At 54.6% G+C, this 26,720-nt stretch overlaps 1 protein-coding gene and 1 long non-coding RNA gene across 2 annotated transcripts in view; one reads left to right on the forward strand and one right to left on the reverse strand.

Annotated features, from left to right (window-relative positions):
• Nucleotides 1-1,551: 1,551 nt before the first annotated feature.
• Nucleotides 1,552-26,720, forward strand: part of NOS1 (nitric oxide synthase 1) — a gene marked incomplete at its 3' end in the record, with an annotated part of 179,815 nt that continues 154,646 nt past the window's right edge. Inside the window, exon 1 of the mRNA XM_079152460.1 lies at nt 1,552-1,839. The remainder of the gene's footprint in view (nt 1,840-26,720) is intronic.
• On the reverse strand, nt 16,251-17,480 carry LOC306667584. Its single transcript, XR_013765612.1, has 3 exons — nt 17,226-17,480; nt 16,782-16,881; nt 16,251-16,635 (listed from the first exon to the last, which is right to left on the reverse strand). It is a non-coding gene; the product is annotated as an uncharacterized lncRNA (long non-coding RNA).

The raw sequence follows: 26,720 nt of genomic DNA on the forward strand, positions 1-26,720 counted from the left end.
AGCCAGGGACGAGCTGCCTGCCTGGGAGCCGCAAGACGGACCAAAAAGAGCCTGGGAAACTCACTGAGGATGAGACCAAGGAGCATTCTGGAATCCCGCACTCCACGTCGGAGTTCCCCAAGGTGCAGACCCCAGCAGACAGGCATGTCAAACCAAGGCACCCAGTATGGGGGCACACCTGTCCCAGGTAGAAACAGTAACGTAGTAATTGTCATTGCTACATGATGTCACAACAGATGACTGAAACATGGTGGTCCCAAGTGGCTGGGCTCTTACAGACGTGTGTGCGCGCGCACATGTGTGTGTGTGTTTGTGTGTGTGTGTGTGTGCATTTCTATCTCCACCACAAGGGTGCTAGTGACTGTTTTGTGTCCCAGGCTCCCTAATCCACATGCAGTAGCTGCTCAATAAATGTCACCCAGAGGCAGGTGCGGGGCATTATGTCACTTACTCCCACACAGCCAGGGCTGGGATGCTTCTGAGCACCTACTCAAGAGGAGCCGTGGAGACCGGAAGCAAGGTGGCTTGGAAGCACAGGCAGCTGGTGAGCATGGAGTCCGGATTGGAAGTAGTTTTAGAGCCCAGCCCGTGTGCACTCTGGACCATCAGCCTCTGCCAGGGAGCCCACAGGTCAGACCGGAAGAGCTCCAGAGCCTCGCTGCAGATTAGACCAAGAGCGTTCTGAAATGTCACACTGCCCTGGTGGGCCCTGCAGTCAGGGGAAGGGGCAGGGCTGGGGGCCTCTGGGAAGGGCTACTGGGGCAAAGTGGGAGCTGCTCAGGCATTCCCCAACTCTGCCCTGTGAACCGCAATCACAAGGCCTTTCCTGTATAGTATTCCATTTGTTATTTAACAGCAGCTGCAGTGAAGCCCAGAGAGGTAGAGTAACTTCCTCAAGGTCACACAGCAGGCTCCTCAAAGATCTCCTGACTCCAAGCTCAGTATCTTTTTCCTAAACTGTAAGCTCTGGCTCAGAACCCTAACATTAGCAGGGACACAGGTGAGCCAGGAGACAAGGCCTGTGTTTCAATAGTTACTATATTTTCCCTGCCAACCTGGCCCAACACACCTAGTGGCAAATCCTAATTCCATACTTGGCTCTGACCAGCTTCCTCCTCCGAGCCTCAATTTGCTTGTCTAAGGAATGGGGATGATGTTATCTACCTTGCAGGTGGTAATGAAAATCCCTGACCTGGTGTCAGACAGAGCGGGGTGTATGTCCTGGCTCTCTTGCTGTGGGACCTTGGGGGAGAAGCTTAACTTCTCTGAGCCTTTCTTCACCTGCAGAATGGAGTTAATCCATACCCACCTCCTGGGGTATGTGCGGGCACCAGGCAGGACCTGGCACATAGTAACTGTTCAATTAAAGTCCGTGGGCTGATAGCCCTTGTCAAGATCCAGCCGGGATGGGCAGGACACGCAGACCTGGTGCCCCCACTCCGGGCTGACCCAGCCAGCTGGGGGAAACCTGAGCCGGGCGCCTTCTGGGCAGGAGGTTGCCTGCTGCTGCCACCTCTGAAATGCAGGAAAGGTCAGAGCCCAGGAAGCATGGCGGGGCGGACAGAGGGCGCCTGCAGGGGAGGAGGGGCGGCTGGCCGGGCTGCGAGCACCTCTCTCCTGGGAGGCCTGAACCACGGGGGCTGCCCGGGGCTTGGCCTCCCAGCCTGCAGAGCCGCCTCCCAGCCTGCCCCTGGGGAGGGGCCACCTGGTGTCAATTAAGCCCCAGTCACTCGGCCGCACCACGCCGGGCGGCTGATTAGTGCCGCTGGCTTCTCCAGATGGGGAGCACCGACTGAGGGGGACGCCGCCAGGCCCGTGAGGCCTCTCCCAGCCCAGCCGGTGAGTACCCGCCGGGCGCTCTGCTCCCAGGCAGGAGCCCGCGAGGGAGGGGGCACCTCCCGCCCATTGTCCTCCTGGGGCGATTGAGGGCTGCCCAGCATCTCTGAGCCCCTGCACCTGGGCCTTCCCCGCGGGGACCCAGCTGGTCAGTGTCCTGCTGCTCAGGTCACACAGCTGCAGAAGGCTCCCCACACGGCGTCGAGGGGGACGTGGTGGGTGAATGGGGAACTGTCTGCAGGATGAGTGGACCTGGTTCTCTGTGTCATCCTGTGTGGGCATCTGAGGCCATGTCCCTGCAGGCCACCAGCCCAGAGTCACACTGTGGGGTGGCCCCCCGCGAGGAGCAGCCTGGAGAGCCTGCGGCCGTGAGGGCCGCTGTTCCGGGGGAGGCCATGGGCTTCAGAGGGCCACGTGTCCTAGGGCACAGCAGGGCCGTGGCGGTCCCTGGCCCAGGACCCGGAGATGCTTCTGGGGCCACTGGTCCAGCCCCAGGCTGGCAAGTCCGCAGGGGCTGAGCCACCTCCTGGCTCTCAGCAGGGAGCCAGTCCCAGGGGGAGAAAGGGGGGGGCGGTGCCTGCCTAAGGGACAGGCTTGGGGTGGCAGGGTTGCATGGAGAGCAGTGAGTGACACATGAGCCGTCCCTGGGCCTGTGCGGGCTGTGGCCTCAGCTCCCGGCTGGGAGAAGTCCCCATATCCATGAAGGGCCCCCGAAGTGGGACCCCCTGGTGGTCTGTGGCCGTCACCTCCTTGTGGAGGTGGGGCGTGAGGGGCAGGCACGTGACCACCGAGTGTCACCGTGGGCATCTGCCCACATGCATAGGCTAGGGAGGAGGGCCGGCCACGGCTGGGAGCCAGGTGTGCACGCTGTGCACGCGCGTGTGCAGGTGGGCTCCTTGGCACAGACTGAGTCTGCAGCTGCGCCTTCCAGCTCCGTCTGCCTGGGTCAGCGTTGCCCGAGGCGAGTAGCCCACGAGCGTCCTCACGAATCCACTGAGCAGCCCCCAGCTGCCGGTTCACGGGGTTAACTGGCTGTGTCCCGGGGCTGCTTTCCCGCCTCCCAAGGCCATGCAGGCTGGCGGCCGCCCCAGAGCACCGGGTCCCTGGAACCGTGTCTGAGCATGAGGCCAGTGGGAGGCAGGGAGGGGCGGCCTGGGGGAAGCCCAGCTGCCTCCTGAAAACCCAGCTCCGTCCAGTTGGTTGGGTGCACCAGAGCCTGTGCCCTGCCAGGACCTGGGGCTGCCCTGGAGATGGGGCAGCCACGCCCCAATTCAGTCCTTCACTCAACCAACACCCACCGAGCCCACCCTGCTGGGTGCCGAGGCTGGTGGTGCAGCTCGCCCCGCGCCCCTGCACCCCTGTGTCCCTCACCCGCGCCCCGGGGTTTACGGAGCAGCCTGGAAGCCCGGCTCTCCTCTGACCGCTCCTGCCAACCTGGACGCCAGAAGCGTCATCTCTTCCCGTTCCCCCGCTGCCTGTGCCCACAGAGCTTGGGCCCAGAAGACGGCAGCGACTTACCAGGCAGAGGGACACTTTACCAGGCAGGTGGGCTCCTTTTAGCAAAGAATCAGGGCCCCACTTGGCAACGCCACTCAGCATGTCCACCTGGAATTGGTGACTCCCGCTGAAGCCAGTGAGGGCGGTCATGATGGGGTCCATGGGAACCCTCTGCACCAGGACAAGACGGGCTTCACACTCGGACTTGTCCCAAAGGCAGTGGGATTGTTTTGACAATCGATGACCAAGCCTGCCTGAGACGCGCGCTCAGGTCGCCGGTAAATCTGAGGAGCTCCCGTTTCTTACGCGCCATGACCCGGGCACCACGCTTGCCTCAGCTTGCTGAATTCTTGCCCGGTCCTCTCTGCTGGGTGGCTGAGGATTTCCCACTTCACCTAGAGGAACTGAGACCGAGGAGAGCGACCCAGCTCCCCACAGCCTTGGTGACAGGCTTCTTGGAGGGCTTCTTGGACTTGGCAGCCAGGAGCCTTTGGTCCAAACACGCTTGAGGGGATGGCCCAGAGCTGAGCCATCCTGGGCGAAGCCAGGTGGGGGTCTCCCCCGAGGGCCAGGCTGTCTTTGATTTCTTACCCCTGGGGGTTGGGTGCCCTTCTGAACGCCCGAGTTGACCAGGCAGCTGACAAAGCACTTTGGTAGGAAGTCATAGCCAGCCAAGGGGGACAGGACAGGGACGGACACCTGGCAGGTGATGCACAGGGTGACCGTGAAGGAGACCTGGGTCGGGGGAGATGGCGCTTTCTCTCAGGCATCCCTTCCAGAATCCATTCAGCAAACTTCACTAAGCTCCGACTGTATACCAGGCACCATCCAGCCCAGGGGGAGAGGCCTAAGTGCAGAGTGAAGTTGTTCTCCGTGGCTGGGGTCACATGCCCTGAGCATTCTCCCGGTGGGGGAGCCCCTTGCCTTTCCAGCAAGAGTTCCTACCGTAGTCCCAGCTGGGGCCCTGGGGTCTCGGTGGCAACTGGCTGAACCTGCCTGCTCTGGTCAGGCTTTCCGGCCTTTGTGCCTGCATGGAGTCTGGCGGAAGGAATTTCATGAAAGGGCAAGTGCAGGAGGCCGGAGGCCGGCAGAAGAGGCTCAGCACCCGTGGGGCCTGGGCAGGGGGCTGCCTCTGGGAGTCACCTCGGGAGGCCAGGGCAGGCCTTGTCAGTGGCCATGTGTCAATCATTAGCTCAGGCCGAGCTCCGTGGTGGCGGGTGGTGGGTTGTGGGGTATCACAGTTTACAGACCGGCCAGCTTCCTCTACCAGAAGGGACGTCAGGAGCTGGAGCGCGGATGTCCTGGCCTGGCCAGGGACACTTGGGTGCGGTCCTCAGGTTACTCACTGCACTGCCCGAGTGGCCCCTCTCGGATCAGGGAGGGAGGCGGATGATGACCTGAAAGGAAGCAGCAAATGCCAAGGGAGCCCAGGAGGGGGCCCCAGACCCAGCGCAGAAACGGGGCAGAGGAGCCTGGGGACCCGTTCAGATCCTAGCGCCGCGCTTGCCCGCTGTTGACCGCTAGCCCTTCGCTCCCGGAGCCTCTGCGTCCCCGGCTGGAGGCTGGGGATGCCACTCGGGCTCCCTTCCGGGAGGCTGGTAGGACTGGTGTGGAAGTGGTGCGGTCCAGTTCCTGGATGAGGCCCAGGGCGGTGTGCTGGACCCTGGCTGGGTCCCGTCACAGGGGCCCGTGCGGCTGCGAAGATCCGGGTCCTTCCCTGCTGAACTCCGGGGCTCCCTGGGAGGCTCCAGGGGAGGAGCCAGAAATACGGCGGCCAGGGCAGGTCTTGCTTCTCACCCCAAAGACCCAACCCAGCACGCTGGTGTCAGTGCTTTGGGGAGGCAGGACCCGCAAGGCCGGGCGCGCTGGGGTGAGGCTGCGCCCGGCGGAGAGCTGGAGGGGGACCGAGGGCAGCGAGGCCCCTCGCCTCACCCCCAAACCCGGGGCCCAGTCCGAGACCATCTCTAGACCTCAAGTCCCGCTCGCCCCCATTCAGCAGTGTTTCTTCAACGCCAGTCCCACACTGCGCTCGGAGGGTGGCACGGAATCAGAGAGAGGGTCCCCGCGCTCCCGAGTGCGGAGTTCACGGAGGAGCCGTGGAACAGCCAAGGGCACGGGGAGGAGCAGGGCCAGGGCCAGGGGCAGGGGCAGGGGCAGGACGCTGAGAGCCCCTGACATCGAGGCAGTCACTGTGGAGCGTCGGTGGGCGAGGCCTGCCGCAGACCTGTGGAGACACGGGCTGGCGGGACGTGGCCACGGTGCCACTGGGAAGGGAGGCTGGGCGAACCCGGTGCCATCGAACGAGGGTGCAGAGTGTGGCCTCAGGTGAATGTGGTGGGAGTGTGTGGGTGTGCCTGGGTGTGAGCGTGGTGCACACGGGTGTGCGTGGGTGTATGTGGGTGCCAGGGAGTATCTGAGGGTCATAGGTGTGTGTGTGTGTGTGCGCGTGCCCGCGCTTGTGTTTGTGAGGGGTCTGTGTCCGGGAATAGGAGGACGTGGGTGGAGAGTGGGGAGTGTGGGCGTGTGCCCGCTGCAAGAAAATACCAGTGAAGAAGTGAGCTCAGAAGATCTGTGTCTGGGCCCATGTGCACGTAGCGTCAGAGGGGACCGTGCAAGGGTCTGCTTTTGTGCAAGGACGTGTTTAAGGGCACGTGTGACGGGGGCTTTGAGACAGGGTGTGGAGACATGTGTGAGAAGTCCTCTGATACCCCCACCTGCCAAGTGCATCTTTAAAATCGCTGTTCAATTAGGAAGAAAATTCTTATTCTCACAGTCAAACCTCAAACTAGAGAAAACCAAATTGGTTCTAAAGAGGCTGGAATCTTGTTGACCAGTGAGTCCCACAGATTCAGGAGGCACATGTTCTGCTCACTCTGCCCCTGCACTCTGAGCTGGTGCCCCAAACAACCTTCCTGTTCACAATGGGCACCACCAGACATGGCAGTGGGCCTCCAGCTGTCCACAGGAGTATGCAACCAGGGCCGACTACAGTACATCCTGACCCTGCCAAGCAAAACCCCCACACAGGGACGTTCCCAACTAGAAAGTTAGCTATAGGAGGCCTTTGATGAAGTTCAGTGGCCATTAAAATCTGTGGTCTCTAAAGCACCTGAAAGATTTAAACCACCCTCTCCCATGTCCTTCAACACACACACACACACACACACACACACACACACATCTATCCATCCATCCTGCATCCATCCATCCATCATCTATCCATCATCCATCCATCATCCATCTGTCCATCCATCATCCATCCATCCACCATTCATCCATCCATCCATCCATAATCCATCCATCATCCATCTGTCCATCCATCCATCATCCATCCATCCATCAAACATTCATCCATCCATCCATCATCCATCCATCATCCATTCATTCATCATCTATCCATCAGTCATTCAGCCATTCTTTCAGTCATCTACCCATATATCTACCTTGTCATTCATCTATTCATCCATCCACCTATCCCCATATCTATCAGCCTTCCATTCATCTACCCACCCACCCACCCACCCACCCATCCACCCATCCTTCCTGTCTGTCATCTCTTCTCGCTATCCACCTAGTCACTCATCTGTCCCTCCACCCATCCACCTACTCATCCATTTATCAACTGTCATTCACCCATCCACGTATCCTTTATAGCCACTTACCAATTCATATGTCCATCCATCCATCTCTCTGGGGTTGGGGTCCCCAAGACTACCCCCAGTTCGGATGATTCACTAGGACTCAGGATTCACCTGGTAGTCATGCTCATGGGTTGATTATAGGGAAAGGATGCAAAGCCAAATCACCAAAGGAAAGGAGCAGTGGGGTCAAGTCCAGAGGAAACCAGGAGCCAAGTGGAGTCACACAGGGCACACTTCATTCCTGGAGCGACAAATTGTGGCACCAGGTGTGAATGAGAAATTCGTAATAGACTCCGCGTGCCAGGTGTTCACTGGGGCTGGTCACACGGGAACCCCTGCCAGCCCCATACCCAGATCACTGTGGTTTAGACACACCGAGCTTCTCATCGATTCTGGGAATGCGGAAACCTTTACAGACTCCAGGTTCCCGAGGCGACCTACTGCACTCAGGCCTCTCTAAGGAGAGCCGTCTCACACCTGCCGCATGAAGACCCCACTTCATGCCATCCAGCTGTCCGTCATCCTCTGTCCGTCCTCTCACTCAGCCATTCATCTACCCATGATCCACTGCGCATCCATCATTGCCGTGTCCTTCTGCCTGGGTACCACCTGCCGTCTCCATCACTCCCTCATTCCCCCACCTGCTGGCCCATTCACTCTCCTCCTGCCGCGCCGGCTCAGAGCCCACAGAAAGGCATGAGATGTCCCTACCTCCGCAATCACATTGCTCACATCCCGGTGCCTTAGAAGAGCTTCTCCCATCTTCTCCTCCATAGGGGAGGTGAGAAACGCAGTCGAGAGGAGCCCTCCTGAGCCGTTTGTCTCTGGGAGGGATTGAGGGTCGCAGCTGAGCTATGAGCCCTCAGTGAGCCCAGTGCCATCCAGCTGCACCAGCCCAACCCAGCATGGACACGCTTGCTCCGCACACCCTGTGCTATGGCCCCCCCTGGGAACTCCCTCATCTCCCCAGGAACCTGGCATTGGTCTCTTCCATCATCCCTGCTGGGTCCTCGGCCACCACCAAATCAGGTCCAGGAGGCTGTGTATGGAGATGGGACGGAAATATCTTGGGGACTGTCCCTGAGTTAGGTCTGGGGAGGGGACAGAGTTACTCTGCTGCTCTGCCTCTCCCCGTCTGCCTTTCCCTCCTTTGCTGGCTCTTTGAGCAACTATGCAGCTCCAACTCATCATTGTTCCTCTGGCAATGGTGACACCCCACTTGCTACACCCCTGGCCTCCTCCACCCTCCTGTCTGCTCAGGGCTGGATGAACACACCAGGAACCAGACACTCGGAGTGGCTAAATAGTTCACCCAAGGTCACACAGAGCTGGACCTTACCCAAGCCTGTGTGCTCCCCCATCCAGAATGTTCTTCCCCGCAACAGTTTGGAACACTGCCTCAAAACTCCTTTGGGGGTGCCTCTCCACTCTGGCTAACATCTGTACCTCGATTTCCTTTCTGTCCCCATGAACTTAAGACGTGGAGACAGGAACACCAGGCGAGGGTTTATGCACCATTGGACCTCTGTCCCTGGTCCCACAGGACAGAAGGACCTCGTTTACCAAGCACCTACCAGGGCTTTAGGTGGTGGTCGAAGCATCTGGCATGCCCCACCTCTCTGGGGAAGTGTTACTGGATATTCTTAAGGCCTCTTGAAGGACATTACACTAACCCAAAGCAGAGGGTCTGGCCACAGAAACCAGCAAGATGTCGGGGCCAGCCTAAGCATTTGGAATGTTATCTCCAAATGGCCAGCAGTTTTTGAGCAGTGGACATGGCCCACAGAGGGACCCGCACCTCGGTGTCTCAGCTTTTAAAGGGCACGTGTCCATGCAGACTCCACCCCGCTCCAGGGTTGCCATGGAATATTTTTATCCTGATGTTGTTGAAACATGTACCAGCATAAAAGCAGGCGTGGGCTCCTCACTCTCCGCCTCACAGGCGGCTGTAAAACCACAACAATCCGCACATTCAACACCATCACCATCGCCCGACCAGTAAATTCACATTTGAAACGTGGGCGTGATGTGTAGCCTGACCTTCTGCTGAGACAACATTGCCACTCACAAAGTAAGTGTAGGACATGCGGCCAAGGGCATTTCTCTTCTTCTTTAAGAGCTTAGTTAGCACAGATTTCTTTGACTTCCAGAAGCTTCTTTTGAGTCTCCCATGGTGGTGACTTGGTTTTTCACCGCTCTCTCCTCCTATGCTGGTGGAAATCCTCTGTTCACAGGGCATGGTGGGGCCTCGGCCTTTAGCCAGACCCACGGGGGACTGTTTCTGAGACTCATCCCCAGCCTTTCCTCATTACTGTGCCTTAAGGACAGTGGGGCCTCACAGCAGAGTGGCCCTCATGAACACCACGCAGAACGGGCACCAGAAGCTATGCTTAGAGAGAAGAGAGGTCTCAGTTAATCCAGGAAAGGATGCTGGCAAAATCCTACAAATTAAAACATAGGGTCACAGCACAAGCATGGTGTTTTGTGGGCTTCGGGGAATCCCAACTGGACAAGTTCAAGTTCAAGTGCATCTTGCACTGTTGGAGGGAATGGGTTCAAATGAGGGAGTCTAATGAGGATATTAGGGGGCATTCGGGTTCCATGCTGGGTGGGTGCCAAAGGCTAAAAGTGGAAGGAAGGACCTGAGCAAAGCGTTAAAGAAACACTAGGTGGGTTTGAACTTCATGGCGATGCCCAGGGATCTGGCTTAAAGCTCCCGACCTTCCCAGCCCCTGGGCTGCCGTCCGTGAGGAGGAAGGAATCCGCAGGCAACCAAGGGAGGAAACCTCAGCTGCTTTCCCCGGGCACGCAGAGACGCCGGATGGGGCTCCCCTGGGCTGGTCTGACCCTTGGTTGCTTCATCCATCAAGCGAGACCGAGACCTTCCAACGTACTTGGCAGTAGGGACGGGTGAGTCCCGGCCCAGGCGGAAGGCAGGCAGCCTCTCCTCTAATTCCTAGCTGCACGCCTTGCCAGCTGTGGGCCTGAGATTAGTCCCTGAGCACATCTGGGCTGTGCTTCCTAGACTGGCAGGTAAACAGCAGGAGTACCCTCCCTGGCTATTGTCGAAGCTGAACTCTGAGTGAGGTCCCCGTGGCGGCTACAGCTGCGTGATTTGGGACATGGGGACTCCTCTGGATTTCTTGCTATCTGCCTCTCCGCCCATCTGGGTCCCCACTTCCCTCAGCCTGTGAAGACTCCACCATGGGTTCTCCGCCTATTTAATGCCACAGAGCCCTGGGCAGTCTGGGGAAGCCCACAGACCGCTTCTCAGAATAATGTGTTTAATTGCATAAAGCATAACACTCAGGATGGCCAGTGAACCAGCCCTCTTGAAATATCCTTGTCGAGAATTTATTGGAAGGAGGCTAATGTGAGATGGTAATTTCTCGTGACATGGTTGCATGTTTTCTTGTTAATACATTCATGATCAGGACCCAGCTGTGAGCCTAAGAAATACTGCAATTTTAAAATCAGGCTGAGCCTAACTATTTGGAGATATTCACAACGACTGTGAGGTGATACGAAAATACTTCGAACTTCTGTTGGGGACACAGTCACGGCTACTGACAACAGCTAGCACTGTGGCTTTGGGGCTCTATTTGCTGTAACCACAGATGCTAAATTTCAGATAGAGGTTAGTACAAAATAAAGACGTCATTTTTTTCCCACCCAAGTTCAAGTTCCCCTGAAGGATATTCTCAGACTCCTTACTCCACATGGAACAGCATTAACTGCCTGCCCCACGCCCGCTCTCTGCTCTTGACTCCATCCAACCCAACAGATTTATCTATATTTGTTCACTTCTTTTATGTACAAACATGCACACAGTGAAAAAGTCATCCATTGAGAGAAAAATCTTTGCGATAGGAAACAGTTCCCTGCCCACCCTTCCTGCTTTTATCCTGTGTCCCAGGGGCTCCCATTCTTTAGCTTCTAACTGCTTCCTCTGCTGTTATCTCTCCATCTCTGGGTACCACGTTTACCCTCGCCATTGACTGATGTTCAGACGTACGACCTTATCTGTTGACATTTCTTGCCCTGCTCTTCCAATCGAGGTCTGCTCCTATTTTTAGTTCCACACTGGTTACTGTGGCAACTTTACGAGATGCCACACACACTTTTCCTTCTTTCCCATCCATTACAGGTGGTGTGTTTGAACACTGCACCCCTTCAGAGGAGATGTTGGGGCTGCTCCCCATGCTCTGCCTTCTCCATGTTGACAACGGCATCTTTGGGTGGGTGCATCCCACCCACCTAGTACCATGATAAGCCCTTGGGAAGCAGGAACCTGCTTCAGCTTCTCTTACGTGGCCAAACCGCAATGCCTTGGCACATAGTAAGGGAGCAGTAAGTCTGTGCTCTGTCCTGGGGCTACAGCACGTACACCCACCCTGGTCTCGATTTTGGAAAATGAGCTCCTGGCCTTCCTTGTGGCCAGAGAGGGGAGTGAGAATGGTGTGAGGCAAGCCTGTCCCCAGTGAGAGGCCATGGTACAGCCCCAGGGGACATCACCACCCTGAATTATGCGCCACAGGATTTCTCTCCTGCTTTTGGAATCTGAACGTCCCACCAGCGCTTCAAGCAAGCTTCCTGGGGGAGAAGACCAAAGACCATCTGAAGCATTAGCTTCCCTCCCATCGACATGGCTAGGTTTTCAACCAGGTGAAAGGCGGTCCTAGGAAAGGGACAGGGAGACCAGGGTGCATTAGGCAGAGGCTATCTGCTCCCATGCCCAAGTTGGAGAGCTCGCCCCCCGGGGGCTGATCCTGGTTCAAAAAGAGAACCATTTCCTGGGAAAGGGATCTTCCTAAAGTCCCCCCTCAAAACTCCTCAATAGCAATCCAGGGCTCCCCAGTCCCTTGGGACCAAGTTCAAATTCAAGCTCAACCTGAGTCCCTTTGCAATTGTGCCCTGGACTCTGGCCAAGTCTCTTTCCTTTCGGCTTAAGGGTGCATGATCCAGCCAGAGAGAATCACCTGGATTTCCCAGGTCAGCAGGTGTCTTCTGTCCTTTCTCTACACAGCTGCTCCCTCAGCCTGGGACTCTTCTTCCCCACACAGCCTTCCCTGCCTGCCTTGGCCGAGGCAGCTGCCACACCTCACCCAGAAGCCTTCCCGACCCCTCTGAATCTTATCTCCCACAGCCTCTGTGCTCCTCCCTCTCCACTCCCAGGTCATACTGAACAGAGATTGCTCATTGACTCACTCGTTCAAATGCAGATTCCCTAAAGGTGGCGTCCAGGTGTCATTCAGCAATAGCCCAGAGCAATGCTTGGAAGGTGAACTGTTCCATGGAGATGCTCATGGTTGGTGTGTATGTGGACAGATGGACTGAGGGATGGATGGATGGATGGATGGATGGATGGATGAAATGTTAGATAAATAACTGGAAGGATGGGATGGATACATCAGTGAGTGAAAGATTAGTGGTTGGAAGGATAGATGGTATGTGACCTTTTCATCCCTAGTGTAGTGGACACATGCCATCAAAACATGTACCATGGAACTGGGCACAGTGACACATGCCTGTGATCCCAGCCACTCAGAGGCTGAGGCAGGAGGATCACAAGTTCAAGGCCAGCCTCAGCATCTTTTGAGACAGATCTCAAAAATGAAAAAAATAAATAAATAAAAATGGCTGGAGATAAAGCCCAGGGATAGAGCACCCGTGAGTTTAGACCCCAGGACCACAAAAAGAGAAAAAAAAATGTGGGATTATTTGATTGGCTTCATTGCACGGAGCCCTGAAGTTCTTGTCCCAATTTGTCCCCAGCTCTCTCAATAACCAAGGGAAGATATTTCACTCTCTAATGTCTCTGGGGCTGGAAATTGAGCTCAGTGATGGAGTACTTGCCTGGCATGCATGAGGTCCTGGGTCTAATCAGCACTGCAAAGAGAAAAAAAAAAAAAAAAAAGTCTGATTCTTCTGAAAACTTATACTTACAGAATGGTTTGGGGGCTCTGAATTTCAGCTGCTTAGCATCGGTGGTGTATGCTGGCCTTTCTTTGAATTTATTATTCAGCAACAAACATTTCCTAAGGACACATTATGCTCCAGTGACGACGGTAGGTGCCGGGGATAGGAAGTTGAAAAATCACCGCCTTCCAGGAGCTGAGAGTCCGGGCAAGAGGGGGCGTTGCGCATGCGCGGTGGCTAATTGCACCAGGACAGCAGCCGCGTTAATCTTCGCCCCGGGTTTATTGGGTTCTTACGGGTAGGAGACTAAGTCTCGGATGGAGAGAGCAGAGAGGGTGCCCCTGGCAGGAGGAAGAACAAGAGGGAGACTTCATCTCCTGGCACGCAAATTAGGTGCCATTAGCTTCATGTCGCAAATGGAGAAAGTGAGACTCGTGGGGGTTAAGTGAATATTTCAAGGTCACATAGCTGATAAGTGGCAGAGCCAGAACACCACATGTCCCCAAGACCCAGGCTTGCCATGGCTCCCTGGCCCTAAGGTAGCACACAGCAGAATGCAGGGGACAAGAACCATCTAAGTGGACACAGGGCAGCAAAGCCGACTCTTCTGGAGGGGACATGGGGACTTGGCCCAGCTGAGTTTGGTGGGCTGCTCTGTGTACCTGGGGGCAGGGCCCACGTATTTAGAGAGGGATCCTCTCATGGACTCTGACACCTCGATGCCTGGCTTGCTGAGCCCTGGACCAAGGACAGGGTGTACATTTCCTTGCCAGGTCACCCGACTCCATTCACATAGACGGCACAGTGCCAGAGTGGCACCAGCTTGGGATCAGACAGACTTGAGCTGGAATCCCAGTCCTTAGCCACGGTGGGACAGGCACGTGGCAGAGCTCAGTGTCGGTCTCTAATGTGACATCTCAGAGACTCAGTTTCCTCATCTAGAAAATGGTAATAAGGATGATGCCTACTCTGCCCATTGGCTGTAGCACAAGATAGAGATAGTGTATGTCAGTCTGGCACACAGTAGGACTCAGTCACTGGTGGGTCCCTTCTCTTGGCCCCTGGGCGTGAGCAGCCTGCTTAGATCACACTTACGAGGTGATCCCTTTATGCACAGCGGAGCCCTGTGAGAATCACAGAGGAGAGACTCACGTACACCCTGAACTTTTGATCTTAGGGCTACAGTTCAAGTCACGCAGTTGCTCACATTAGCACTGTATTAGCTGGGTTTTCATTGCTAAAATACCTGATAGGAACAACTTGAAAGGAAGAAAAGTTTATTTGGGGCTCATGGTTTCAGAAGTCTCAGTGGATAGTTGACTGACTCCATTGCTCTGGGCCCGAGGTGAGGCAGAACATCATGGCAGAAGGGGGTGACAGGAAAGCTGCTCAGCTCGTGGCAGTCAGAAAGTGAGAGTTGGGTTGGGGAGGGCCGGGACAAAGACAGGCCAAGGCCACACCCCTGTGATCTGCTTCCACCAGCCACGCCTTCCTCCAGCCACAACCCGCCTGGTGCAGACACCACCCAGTAGCCCATGTCTGGCTTTTTCCACTTAGCCTAACGTCAGCTATGTTAGCATTTTTAAACAAACGAGGGAAGGCCCCCTATATGTCCATTTTACAGATGAAGACACTGAGGCTCAGAGAGGTAAAGTTTCTTGGCCAGCATCATTCAGGAAACTGTATAGCCAGGACTTGAGCCTGGGTCCATTTAATACTAAAAGTCATGTTCTCTGTGTGAGAAGATTCTACTCAGGGTCAGCTGTCACTCACACCCCAAGGATTATGTAGTAAGGTCGTGCATTGTCGGACCAGAGCTCCCAGGGCTACATTAGTGGCTGGGTGGATGCAGTGGGAGTGTCAGGTGGCCCTGATGACCTCTACTTCGGTAGCTCTGCTCCCAGCCTTGGGCGGCTGTGTGCGGACTTGCTGAGCTGACCCTCTCTGAGCATGAGTCCTTCCCTGTCGAAGTCCTCTGAGGTTTCTGGGCATATCCTCCAGGGGGGCTGCTGAGAACACTGGGACTATCCCATCCACGACAGCACGTGGGTGTCCCATAATTAGATGGTGGGTCTCCTTCCTAGAATTCTGAGACAGTCTACCAACAGGGGAAACCAGTGAGCCATGCAGCCATCTGTAATTGGTGGCTTCTTGGCTTTGTCCCCTGGAAAGGCAGCAATCGTGGGTTTTCTCCACCATGACTTTGATGGGCAGAGAAGGACCCGGCTGACAGTCTGATGGGGATGTCCTCCCCCGCACAGTCACCCGCACAAACCCACAACCCACTGAAATGGGTGCCTTCAGCCCAGGGCACCTCCTGGGTCCTGGCCACCAACCCAGGGTCGTTGGCCTGAACAATCAGCTCATGTCAGTTAGAGCCTTTGCTGGGGACACTGTCTCCGCTCTCCACCCACAGGGACACAGATTCAACAAAGCAGAAAGGACAGTAAGAGGCAGCCCCGTGGTGCGTTGGGCTGCTCCTACCTGGAAACGCTCCAAGCTCAGGCATACTGTGGGACACCAGGCCCGTGACTGTCACCTCGAGGTGCCCATGTCCCCCTTCTGAAATGTGAGGAAATCCACCTTGCAGTTGGGATGTGGGGTGTAACTCTTAGACGAGAGGCATGTTTGTTTCCTAGGGCTGCTGTGTTACCCAACTTTCCGTCACTATAACAAAATACCCGAGATAATTAACTTACTAAGAGAAGATTTATTTTGGCTCCCAGTTTTTATTTGGGGGGAGTGGGGTTCCAGTCCATGATTGACTGACCCTTTGCTTTGGGCCTAAAGTGAGGCAGCCCATCATGGCATTGGGGTGACACTCCTACTTACTCTTTACCAGGAAACAAAAGAGGCCAGAGGGCCCTGGTCCCACAATCCTCAATGAGCTAAAGACCTCCCACTAGACCCCGCCTCTTAAAGGCCCAGCACCTCCCAATAGTACAACCCTAGGGACCGAGCTTCTAACACATGGGCCTGTGGGGGACTTTCTGGATCTAGGCTGCAGGACCTGCCGTGACACCCTACCAAACGAGGTGGCTCCTTCAGCATACATTTCTTCTCTTGGAGTTCTGGAGGCCAGAAGTTCACATCAAAGCCTCAGCCGGGTGGATTCCTTCCAAGGGCCGTGAGCGAGAATCTGTTCTATGCCTCTCTGCTTCTGGCAGCCCCCGGTGTCCCTTCACGAGCAGGTGGCCTCCTCCCCGTGACCTCACATTGTCTTCCCTCTGTGTGAGTCTGTCTCAGCACATGATATTCCTCGGGTAAGGTCACAGTCCTGTGGAGCAGGGGCCCACCTACCCCAGGGGACATCGTCTTAACTAAGGTCCCGGGAGGACACTTCAACCCACTCCAGGAGGCAGGCGCCTGTAATTTAGGACCGTGTGAGATGGCCTTGGAACCTGTCACCCTTCCACCAGGCAGAAAGTGAGGAGAGGGGAGAGCAGGCAGGGGAGGGACCGGGTGAGCACGAGACAATGAGGTGACCCCGGTGCAAAGGACACACGCCTGCCACGGGGCCCTCCCTGCTGCCGCCTCTTCTCTTTTCTCCCCCTTTCTTCTTCCTTCTCCGTCACCAGAGGATATCAGGAGGGTCCAGCTTGACTCCTCAGTGTGGGAAGATGGCCAACAGCTGGAGTCCCCTGCAAAGTCAAGCCAGGCAGGCTTTGCGGGTGGCAGGTGGCATCGGAGGCACCCCCTCAAAGGGACCCCCACCGGAACACTCTAAGGAGGAGCTGGCTCCCTGGAATGTGAGAGAATCAGTGTCTCGGGGGGTGGTAACAGATCTCCTCCATCTCTGGGAAGGATAGTTAACAAGTTAACATGAAGCAGGAAAGGACGAAGGAAAGCAGACAGACAGACAGACGGGGTGCACTTCCTTGGTCTTACCTTGCAGTGCTAACAGGAGGTACCACCCAGCCCGAGGCTGACCCCAGAAATACCTTTTCACCATGGGGCTGGACATGAAGGAGACATGTCTCTCCCTGTCCTGTCCTGGAGCAACAGAAAGGTCAAGATGAGAAACCAAGTCCAAGACCCAGCCTCGGCCCCGAGGGAGCCCGCAGCCCATGGGTGAGCTTAGAGTCTATGGGAGACAGCTAGAGAACGGACAGGTGGCCACAGGGGCGACTGGAGAGAGGTCAGGGTTGCAGAACTGGGCAGCTCTGGGTCGAGAGGGCCTGTCGGCCATCTTGGTGAATATGGGCAGCAGGAAGCCCCGGGTGAGATTTGAGCAGGGGAGGAGGCGGGAGGAACATTCAGAGGAGAAGGACCACGCTGGGGTCCCGGATGGGGCTGTGAGAACAGGCAGCAGGCTGGCTCAGAGGTGCTCACGGTGATCCGGGTGGGAAATGGTCCAAGTCTCCTAAGTGTGGGTTGGCTCCCAGTTTCACCTGGTCAGATGGCCGGGGCCAGAGAGGAGAAGCCAGGCGCTACCTGGTTGGCATTCTCACCGCGGAAGAACTTGTGGGCAAGTGGTTAAGCTGTGTGAGCCGCGGCTTTCCCGCCCACAGAAGGCCTGTTACCTACCTCTCGTCCTCACAGCAGCTAGCCGGGCATCTGCTCCCAGTCACGTGAGGGGGACTGAGAACATGCCCATAGGAATGGGCCCCTGGGCCAAGGCCCGACCCCAGCAGCTGGCATGGATAGCCACCAACCCATCATCCCCAAGGACCCAGCGTCTGCTTCCCGCCAGGGTCTGGGAACCCGGGGAGCAAGGCACCATCTCGACCCTTGAGGATGTCCAGGCTAGTTGGGAGGATTTCTGTACAAAAGGCAAAGAAGAATTAGCCAGGCCTGGGCAGTGGCCTATTTGGGGGATGAGGAAAAGTGATGGGTGGGGTCAGGCTGTCGGAGTGACCTCTGCATTCCCCAGCCCTGCGGCCAGCCTGGAGCACAGAGCAGAGTAATATGATCGGCCTGGAAATGTCTCCTTGGCGTGGAGGGATTGAGGGACAGGGTGTGTGTGTGTGTGTGTGTTGGGATGGGGACAGTTACCTAAATAGCCCAAGTCACGAGGCTCATGGACTGGGTTAGTGACAGCCACCGGGTCACGAGATGCACACAGGAGTCACCACCAGAGTTGAGAAAGACGTCCAGGGCCTGACCTGGCCGGAAGCCATCCTGGAAAAGGCCAAGAGTGAAAATAACCCCCGATGGTCAGAAGCCACGGGCCGGGATGGGCTTCAGGAAGGACCCCACAGGGTCTTCTAAACCATACACTGTGCAGCGTCTGACTTCCCACGGGCAGAGAAACGCCAGCCCAGGGTATGGCGTTCGTAGCAGCAAAGAGCTGGACTCAGCCTGATGCTCGTCAGCAGTGAATCAGTAAAACGTTTCTACCACGGACCCGACAATTTAAAAGAAAGAACTAGTTCTATGAGCATTCGCAAGGACCAAATCGCAAACCTGTTCTGCAGAGCAAGAAAAGAAGCTTAGAGAAGACAGTGAAATCCTAATTATATTGATGCACAGGTTAACATTGGCACCTAATGCAAAATAATTCCATATATACTTTATTGACATATATATGCATATACATCAGCAGAGACCAAAGTTGGAAAGACACTTAAGAAATTCTCAGCATCCACTCCCCCTGGAAAGCAGTGACATGGGTGGATATTTGTGTCACCTGCAGCAGATCATTTTTTTTAATGTGACAAAATATTTTCAGTAATAATACAGTAATAATAAGTATTATTTTCATGGGGTTTTTTTGGATTTAAACCAATCATTTTTAAAGAACGCATTTCAGCGTTAAAGATGTATTTAAATTCAGCAAAACAGATCATGGAGGAACCAAAAATTGAAGCTTAATGAATGCCAAGAAAGTAGTACGCCTCGTGGCTCATGCTGTGCTTCTCCGTTTTAAATTTTAAACACAAATGAATTTTAAACACCACTCTGGGTGATGGTAAGGAGTGATAGAAATAACTCTAGTGTGGTTTCTTTGTGTCTGTAATCACTATTTATTTTGAATCAACTGTTTAAACATAGGAAGATAGAGTATCCAGAGATTGAAGACAAATTGAGCCTTCAGTGACTTTGAGCAATTCCAAAATGTTATTAACTTTCAAACTTTCAAAATGATCATGTGTAGGGGAATCTATCTGGTTATGTCAGGGACTGGGGGTAGACCTGGGGAGGTGGGTCTTTGAATTGGCATCCGTGTAAAGTAGTATTCATAAAAGAATGTGTTATAAGAGTGTGTCGATTTAGATCTTATTAGTAAAACTTAATAGCAATGCAGCAATGGTTTAGAACTTAAAATTCATCCTCAGGAATTTTTAACTTTAAAAAAAAAATTTTTATTTGTTGTAATTAATTAAACATGACAGTAGAATGCATTTATGCATTTTGATAAATCATACATAAAGGGAGTATAATCTCTCATTTTTCTGATTGTACATGTCGCAGGATCACATGGGTCACACAGTCACACGTGTACCTGAGGTAATAATTCTGTTTCACTCCACTGTCTGTCCTTCTCCCTTGCCCCTTCCCCTCCCTATATGCCCCTCTACCTAATCTAAAGTAACTCTATTCTTCCCTAGAGCCAAACCCAAAAAGCCAAAGACTGATATGCGGATGCTAATTAGCAATAAGGAATTTTTTAACTTTTGACATTATTTAGAATAGCCAGGGCATAGTGATAAGAAAAGTCAGGCTGACTTAAGCCGGAGTCATTATTGTTGGAAACTTTTCTACAGACAGACCAGGCTTTTAGTGCCTGTATGCAGGGACAGCTGCCCCCTTAGCCTGGCCCTTGGTATCCCATTGCTGAGGAGGGATGTAGGGCACTGGGTTTGGAGCTGGGAGTTAAAGAGGACTTTTGCTTTATCTTTCATATGCTCATTTTTTGCAGCATGGTAGTCGAATGTGGATTCTAACCTCAAACTGCCTGTCTCCAATCCAGGCCCCAAGGCAAGTTACTTTACTTCTTCTGGCCTCGGTTTCCTCATCTGTAATCTGGAGCTAATAATGCCTAAATCATTCAGTGGTTGTAAGAATGATGTAATTTGTATAAAAACCATATAAACACATCTTGGCAAATGGTCGGTCCTCAATAAATGCTAGATTTGTGTTAGAGGAATATGTATACATATATGAATGATGCAATTTTAAAAAGTATTTGTCTTGGACAAGGGCTGAAAGAAACTTGCCGAAGTGTTCACCAAGGTGGAGTAGGGAATATGAGGGACAGTGTTTTATTCTTTGTACTTTTGAAAATTTTCTGACCTCCCCTCTGGAGCCTGGGAAGCAGGGGCATGTGGTCTCCTTGGGGCCCCAGTGACTAAAACAGGGCCCAGTCCCCAGCACACCCTCAGCTTTGGGCCTGCAGCTTTGATTTCTGCCTGGGATGCCTCCATCCTGGCCCTTGACTGGCATGACCCCCAAGCAGCATATTTTTTTTCCTCCTGTGAGCAAAATTTCTTAACCTGCAGGTGGGCAGGGGAGCAGCCAGGCTTCCAGAGGGGAATAAGGAGCTGGAACAGGTCAGTAGGAGTATAGGTGGCCTCTACCGTGGAGAGAGAGGACAGGGGCTTGGCCAGAAGTCTACCTGCAGGGCCGACTCTGGTACCTACCCACCCACCTCTCTATCCCTCTGTCTATTGGTCTATTCATCTCTCCTCCTGCCTTCCTATTGGCCTGTCTGCCTGTCCATCCTCTCAGGCATCTGCTATTTGATTTATTCATTTATTCCACAAATACCTATTAAGCCCCTTCCTTGTTCCAGGCACCATACTAGGCCTGGGGCGTGGGAGTAAACGCCAGGACACAGCCCCTGCCTCCCAAGGCTGACACTCCAGTGGGGGCTCACAGTAATAAAAAACATACCACCAGACAAGGATAGAATCACAAGTTGGGTGAAGAATCAGAGAAACAAGCAGACTGCTCCCTGTCTGTCCGTCCGTCCGTCAGCTAGACCCACCCCTCTCCCCACCTCTCCTTAGACTTCCCAGTCTGTCCAGCTAACCGCCTGGGCCAGTTCCCAGGGTCTGCTCCACCAGAGGCCCCTTCTCAGAACTGACCTTCACCGTCACCCAACTTTCCCAATGGCCAAATTCAATGGTGCACCTGTTGAAAATACAGATTTCTAGAACCTTCCTGGACCATTCAGAACCAGAAGCCTGTAACAGGCAGACAAGCCCAAGGCGAGTGGGCCAAGACACCTCTACTCCCTTCCCCCAACCCTCAGCCCGGAAGCCTCATCTACAGCCGTGGATCTTGGAACAACTGGGCCAGGTGACAGGGCCCCAGGGACACATCTGGCTCTTTCTCACAGCTTGGAGCTTGGGGGAGGGCTCACAAGACCAAGAATCAGGCCTGCCAGGCCTCCAGGAGCCCAAGGAGGCCAGGCCTCCAGGAGAGCAGGGACAGCCATGCCCTGAGAATGGCCAGCTCCTGAGGAGGAAGAGGAGGAGCTTCAGAGGGGACACAGCAGCCACAGAGCCAGGTGCGAGGTCAGGGCGGGGAAGGGCCAGTCGTTGTGTCTGAAGGGAGGGTGTTCCACCCAGACTGTGCCCTGGTGCTCTCTCCACCCTGGTGATCCAGGGCAGAGTGTGAACCAGGTTAAAGGAAAATACCCAGGTGGGCACCAGAGGGTGGGACAGCGTCCGCGGGAGGCCTGGAGGCCATGCAGCTTGGGGTGGGCAGAGAGCAATCGGAAAAGTGATCCTGCCACTAGAACAGGGACTCTCGGAGCTGGAGAGGGACCCAGCCCTCTCCTGAGGCTCCGGCGGATGAAAAGATGAGGGGCTTCCAAAGCAGAGCTTGGTTGCTGTGCAGCGTCCCCTGGAGACTGCGCTCTGGACACTGGTCCTAGAGGAAGGACAGGGTTCATTTTCAATGTTAACTCACCGTGGCTCTGGGTGGGGTCTGGGCCTGGCACCGACATTACCAGTGATCTAATGCCAGTTGTCTGCTGGGAGCCCCCCTCTGAGTCTTGGTGACATTTGGAGAGGACAAATGTCCTCGGCTCCACCTCCACTCTGCCTTTCTCACCCTTGAGGGGGCGCTGTGAGCCCCGGGGGCTTCGGTCCCCCAGGGAGGTGCAGCTGGCTCCATCTTCAGTGTCGGCCGGTCTCCCCAACCAGCCACAGGCACCCAGGGGAACAGCACAAGCGCCCCGGGCGTGCGGAAGCAGGCTGTCAATCAAGTAACCCACAGGCGAAGGCAATGGCACGGACAGCCTGGCTGGGCCCCTCGCTCTGCCTACGTCCAGAGACGTTCCCCGTGGACTTCAGCTGCAGAGCTAGAGGGAAGGAGAGCCAGGAAGGGCAGTCCAGGCAGGTGGGACCACAGGGGCAGAGACGGAGGTGTGAATGGCCACGGTGTCTTTAGGAAAGTCCACCACGGGCAAAGTTTTGGCCAAAGCCGGGAGGCGAGAGGAAGCAATGGGAGAGAGGAAGCCACTGGTGCTTCTAAAGTCAGGGACCCAACAGGCAAGGGTCCCATGTGAGCTCACGTTGGCCCAGCCACCCGCTTGTCCCCACCCCTCACCCAAGGACCCAGTGGTCCCAGAGGAACTGCTCTCAGGTGAGGACAGTCCCTTTGGAGGACGACGTCGGGTCTGGCCGGGCTTGCTGTCCGAGGTTAGCCGTCGAGATGGATGTTTCAATCCCAACTTCTAGTTTTTTGTATAAAATCAGATAAAATCTGGCCACACGGAGTCCCCACCGTCTCTCTTCCACTTTTCCTGAGGACACTTCCTGGTAAATCACGGCCACACAGATGCTCCTCTCAGAGTCCCTTCCGGTCTCAGCCCTCCACCCGCCCTCCCTCCCACCCTGTCTCTCCCCGGCTCTCCTTCCTGCTCTGAGTCCCCTCCGGGCCAGCTCACTGGCGCCTCAACCCCTGGCTTGGATGCAGATGGCACCCTCCGGGCCAGAGAGCTCCCTCCCGGTGATTTATGATCCTCGGTTGGCTGTGTTATTTTTAGCCGTCTCTTGCCACCTTTGCCGTCCTCAGTTAGGGAGGAAATTCTGCCCTGCTTCCTGAGCTCAGAGGGGGTTATGTGAGCGGCTTTTCAACCAGACACAACTTTGTCCCCCAAGGCGCACTGGGTAACATCTGGACACATTTTTGGTTGTCATAACTAGGGTGGAGGGTGCTGCTTCATCTAGTGGGTAGACACCAGGCACACGGCTAAGCTGCTGTTCATGGGGCAGGAGGATCCATGGTCTCAACTTCGGAAGCAGGTTGGGTGGTTCCCCCAGAGGAAAAGGAGACAAATGTACTGAGGCTCTGTTTTCCTGAGAGAGGAAGTCCCGCCTGTATGGAGGCTTCAAGTCTGACAAGTGTCGGGTTAAGGATGGTTCCTTGAACCAGTCCTTGTAATGTATCAGTCAGCTCTTGCTGCGTAACAATCTATCTATCCCCAAATGTAAATGTGTATTATGTTAAGTTATTTAAGTTCAATTCTGCAAGTTGGCAGTTGGAGTTGGGTTAGATGATTGGTATATCTGATCTCAGATAACCTTGCACATGTACCTGTGGCCAGCTACCAGGGTGGCCATAGGCTGGCTGATCTAGAAGGCTCTGACCTCAGATGGATCCTGTCTGCTCCAGCTCTCCCCTCCTCCTCCAGCAGGCTAGTCAGAATCTGTACATGTAATGGACTTTAAGAGCAAGAGAACCGTTATGAGGACTCCTGAGTCTTACACCGTGAACTGGGAGATGTCACCTGTGTGGCATTCTATTGCTCAAAGCCAGTGACCTGACCAGCTCAGATTCAAGGGGTGAGGAAACAGGCTCCCACCCTTAGAGGAAGGAGTCACATAGCATGTCACCATGTTTATGGTCTACCACGATGACATTCTCCTTCCAGGCTGGGGTCACCTATGTATTTAGAATCCTCATGGTTAGTAATCATAGTACTTAATCTGGCTCTAATCAACTGTCAGTTACTTAGCTGTGTGACCTGGAGCAGTTACTCAACCTCTCTGTGTCTTGGTTTCCTCACTGACATTATGGGGAAAATATGCCTATCTTGCCTGCCTCATAGATTGTCAGAAAACCCAAATAAGACCACAGAGGTAGAAGCATATTTTATGATCAGTCCTTGAAACAGAGAGAGGCCTGGCTGCTTCTGCTGGGTGTATGCATCTCCCCCAGAGCGCAGTCCTCTGTCACTCATCAGTGACCAAGGCCTGGCCATCCCTCAGTAGATCTTCCCTCATCCTCACATTTTCCCAGGAAAAACCCAAGAGGTTTTGCCAGAAGTTCTCAGGACCCCTTTCACTCAAGTTCATACACTCAGCCCTGTCAGAGCCCCTCTCGTGGATTCGTTATTTGTTCTGAAAGCAAACTTGGAGATTCCCTGACCCGGAACAGCCTCAGAGAAGCCCTCTCTCCTGCAAAGTTCAATAAACACGGCCCTGCAGGCTCAGGGCCGTCTCAGAGGCCACGGGTTCCCAGGGAGCAGGAAAGAGCTGTGTCCTCCCCAGATGGGGAGGGGTCTGTGCAGGTGTCTCACTTGCACGGTGTCCAGCTTCCCTTCTTCAGAGTCCCCCAGACCTTCCCCAGCAAGCGTCTCACTGGCCTGGAGAAACTGAGGCCAGAGACCTTAAAGGTCAGCCCAGTCTTTGGGTCTTTGTCTTGTTGGGAACAGACAAAACAGAACCAACATGGCCACTGAGTTGTGACTGACTGGTCCTAGTTGTGGAATATGGATTTTGTGAGGGTCCCCGGCATAAGCCAGGCCATTCCTGTCCTGTTCACAGCTGACCCCCATGACTGACATCGGGCCCTGTCCCTAGGAGGCACGGGGTGGTCTAGAAGGAGCTCATTTAATCCTCCAAAGACCCAACCAGGCAGGAGCCATTATCCTCACCCTGTTTCACAGATGAGGAAACCGAAACCCAGAGAGGCAAAAGGACGCGTCTGAGGCCTGCAGCTAGGGGGCGGCAGAGTGAAGATGGCAAAACTAACGGGAATTTATTACAGTTCTGGAGGCTGCGAAGTCCAAGATCAAGGCCACAGCGGATTCCGAGTCAGGTGAGGGCTGCTCCTGTTTCACAGAGGCCGCCTTCTTGCTGGGACTCCCAGCAGAAGGGCCAGGCGGCTCCCTTCAACCTCTTTTATAAGGTCGCGGATCCCTCGCAGGAAGGCAGCGACCTTATGACTTAATCACCTCCTGTAGGCGGAAGTTCTGGCTACCGTCGCATTGGGAGTTAGTTACCATGTAGGAAACTCCGGGGGATGAAAACAGTCAACCCCACCACTGAGAAAGAAGGTTCTAGAACTTTCCAGAGTCACCCGAAAGTGAGTGGCGTCACTGGGATTCGAACCCAGGCAGACCGAACGATAATAACAATGACTTCTTGTCCTTACATGGACTCTGTGAGACAGCTACCATCATGATCTCCATTTCAACAAGGAGAAACAGAGTCACGGAGAAATAGTGATGTCCCCTGAGATCACAGAGGGAGAAAAGGGCAGTGCCGGTCAGGATTCACACCCAGGGCTGGCCATCTCGGGACCCACGGTGGAGTTGAACCCTTGGGGACCCTCATGAGATGACGGAGCCGGTGAGCGAGTGGGAGGGTCTCAGGGAAAGAAGTCTGAGCTCGGAGCAGCTGATCTCCAAGGAGCAGCTGGCAGGGCAGGCGGATCATCCCCAGGAAAGATTCCCGAGAAAAGGATTCTCTTCTTACCAAGACCCCGGGGAAGGCCCCTGCCAGCCCCGCTCCTGGGTGGGGCATTGACCCCTTTCCTGGTGAGGAGGGAAGAGGTGTCCTGACCCTCTGCCTGCAGAAGGGTCCTCAGACACCGGGTGAGGACTTGGTACAGACCCCTGAGCCCACTTCCCCCTGAGGAGTTGTGCAGAGTCAGACCACAGCCCCAAACAGCCAGAGCCCCTGGGAGCACGGTTAGGAAGACAGGGCACCAAGTCAGGATCCAAGGTGCCTCCCCTTCCCCATGCCTCGGAACAAAAAGATGTCCACTCTCTCCTGGATGCAGGGGGTCCAAGCCTTATCCACTAAGCTCTGTCTGCCCTGGACCCCGCTAGTCCTCTCTATCCTTACTGTGGTCCTCCCCTTAATCCCCCACAAAGAGGAACTCAGATGACCTCACTCCTCTGCTCAAAGCCTTCCATGGCTCTCCAGCAACCTCAGAATAAAGTCCAAAGTCCCCACCTGAGACCTTGGGGTCTTCTCCCTCCCCTCTCGCTCTGTGCTCTCCGCCCCACCCAGAGCACACGCGTGCCTCAGGGATTTTGCACTGGCTGTTCCTTCTGCCTGGAAACCTCTTGCCCCAGGTTTGCACAAGCCTCATTCCCCCACCTCTCGGGGGTCTCTGATGAAGTGTCCCCTCCTTGAGGAGGATTCACTGGCCACCCAGCTTCCCTGTCCCCTCTGCCTATCCCTTGTCCTAGTTTTCTCCCCAGCACTATTAGCCTCTGACACTGTAGAACATCAGCCTCATGATCACAGGGCCCGGGTGTGTTCATCCTGTGTCCTCAGCACCTAGCACAGGGTCCAGCTCTGAGTAGGTGCTCAGTAAACACGTGTTGGGTGAATAAATGCAAATGACTCTATTGGGTTGAAATGAATGGCCCTGTTTTACAGATGAAGAGTCTGAGGTTCAAAGAGGTGAAAAGACTTCCTTGAGTCTCAAATACCCCCAAATAGAAAAATTCAAATGAGGAAGAAGATATTCTTCTGATATTCTGTCTTATAGTCGTCTATTGTTGATAATTTAGATCATTTCTTCTCTCGTCTGGTCAAAAACTCCATGACCCTCCTGTACATTCTTCTTTTCTGTATCTGCTTATTTCCTTAAGATTTTATTTCTTCTCTCCTTTCCTCAGTTTCCCAGTCTCAT

Source organism: Sciurus vulgaris (genome assembly GCF_902686455.1).
Source record: "Sciurus vulgaris genome assembly, chromosome: 8".
Classification (NCBI taxonomy): domain Eukaryota; kingdom Metazoa; phylum Chordata; class Mammalia; order Rodentia; family Sciuridae; genus Sciurus; species Sciurus vulgaris.